The 2,500-nt window shown below is 34.6% G+C and overlaps 1 protein-coding gene across 1 annotated transcript in view; it reads left to right on the top strand.

Moving 5' to 3' along the window:
• LOC137620890 (G-protein coupled receptor GRL101-like) overlaps positions 1-2,500 on the top strand; it is a 404,630-nt gene that overhangs the window by 209,950 nt on the left and 192,180 nt on the right. The window lies entirely within an intron of this gene.

Below are 2,500 nucleotides of genomic sequence, written 5' to 3'. Positions count from 1 at the left end.
TATCAGGTGAGCTGCAGTCCTAGTGGGAAAGCAGAATGCCTTATGCCCAATGGCTCCAACAAGGAAAAATAACCCATGGAGGAAAGGAACAATTGAAATAAAATATTTTAAGAACAGTAATAACATTAAAATAGATCTTTCATATATAAATTATATAAACTTAAAAAAACAAATTTTCGCCTGTCCTCATACACCTCATAACACTTGAGATTATCAAACAATTCTTCTTCGCTCAAGGGGGTTAACTACTGCAATGTAATTGTTCAGTGGCTACTCTCCTCTTGGTAAAGGTAGAAGTGATCTTATATATGGTAGGCAGCTCTTCTAGGAGAAGGACACTCCAAAATCAAACCATTGTTCTATACTCAATTTAATGTTGTTACTGTTCTTGAAATATTTTATTTTGAGTGTTCATTACTTCTCATGTTGTTTATTTCCTTATTTCCTTTCCTCACTGCAATTTTTTCCTATTGGAGCTCTTGGGCTTATAGCATCCTATTTTTCCAACCAGGGTCGTAGCTTGGCTTGTGATGATAATGATAATAAAGAGAAACAACGTAGGATAGTGTGGCCAAGTGTTACGCATCTGTCTTGGGAATGGAACTCCTATCCGGTTTAAGGGATTTCAGTTGAAATTTATATAAAGGCTTACTTATGTTTTGTACTTGGTTTCGGGATTTCAGTTAAACTTTAATCAGAAGTACTCTCCCATGGATGGTTGTGTGTCCTAGAAGACAATCTTTCTCTCTTTTAGTCAGTGTGTCTCCATATCTATTCTTGTCATCGCAAGATTGTTCCAAGCTTGGTTTAAAGATTGATAGTCACCTCTGTTATTTTTAATGGGAGGTTATCCATTTAAAGTAAGTGTCTGTCATTTTCCACCTTGTCATCACAGTGTCTCCTTCGGGGTTGAAAGGATTTAAGTCACACTTTAGGTACGAAAATAGATAGGTGTGCTTAGCAGGATTTGGTTCAAGTCCATGTGACAGTACTAGTGTTAAACTAGTGCCAAATACTGAGGTCCAGGTACAAGTACTAGGCATTTCAGTCATGTATTAGTACATTTTGACAGGCCTTTTACTATTATATTGTCATGTTTATTCATAGTAGCAAATGTCTAATGAAGAAACATATGGTAAATCATACAATCCGAATAAGATGAAAAATTGTTTTCTTTGCAGTTCTCAGATTTCAAGATGTAAGTAAATAAAAAGGTGAACACAAGTGTTGCGTGATAGAATTATTAGCACTTAATCTTATTTATTATTGCATTGTAAATTTGTTTACAGTAAGTATATTTGATATCAGTACAAGTATATTGATTTTTAAAATATCAACTAAAAGTACTCAAGTTTTTATACCCAAGTACAGAAACTTATACAGTGTACTTGGTAATCCGCCTGTCTGCTTGTCTGACTGGCTGCCTTGTAGTGTATCTTACATGCTTACCCTTGTCTTCGGGACCTACTCAGTGGAATTTGATACTAAAGTAAATCGTCGTGCATAGAAGTTCCCGAAAGGAGTGCGTTCATGTGTTCTCCCTTCTGCCTCACATCGATTGCTATACAAGGACTTTCCCAAATTGGGAAAATATATTCCGTAACTCCTTGGGATTTACGTTTATCTCGGTGAATAAGATTTTCTCTCAAATACATTTATCTTAGATTATTTATTTTGATACACATGCTAACCTTATGATCATAAGAAGAAAGTTACAGTAATCACACCCTTAATTGTTATTTTGAGATGCTATACAGACTATTGCTAGTGCCATATTTATACAACAAAGCGAAAAGGCAACATTTCATATAGTTAATTAATTCTAGTAGTGCAGAAGAGGCTACTAGTCAAACGAAAGGCCAGTCAAAGGAATGTCCCTCCTTTTGTGCGATCAGTGTCCGTTTTAAAGAGAAATTAATTCTATAAAGAGCCGAAGAATTTTGTTACGAATTCTTATAATGAATCTAAAACATCTAAAACGTTTAAGTGAAGTCATTTGAAGCAAGTCAGACTTGTTATGTATCAAAAACCGTTGATTGCTTCAAAACCTTTAAAACAGTTTTGAACTATGATTTGGTGGATAAAGTTAGACAAAGACGTTAATTGAAAAAAGGAAATACAAAATTAATTAAATGACCTGGTAAGTGGTAAAGGTAGTCCATTGAAAACACATGACGATCGTTGCTTATATTCAGGATCTTGATTATTGCTAAGATGAATTCAGGTGGTTCGTACATGAAGTTGTGGAAGCCAACCGTTGTATGACTGATAAGTAAATGGCAGAATAAAATGAAAAGTTAGTCAGCAGACGAAAACCAATAAGAATTAACTTGGCGGGAAAATTAAATATGGTACAACACGAAACGGGATAATTAGAGATGCAAGGGTATCTTTCTTTTAATTATACTGTGGAAGAACGTTTAATTTGGTATAATTGTGTGTGGATTTTTTTTTTTGGGGGGGGGGTGTATAGAAAAGTACTGCAAAATATGATAAGATG

This window comes from Palaemon carinicauda, chromosome 27, assembly GCF_036898095.1.
Source record: "Palaemon carinicauda isolate YSFRI2023 chromosome 27, ASM3689809v2, whole genome shotgun sequence".
Taxonomy (NCBI): domain Eukaryota; kingdom Metazoa; phylum Arthropoda; class Malacostraca; order Decapoda; family Palaemonidae; genus Palaemon; species Palaemon carinicauda.
The sequence above is the reverse complement of the archived record's forward strand: the minus strand, read 5'-3'. Positions and strand labels throughout refer to the sequence as shown.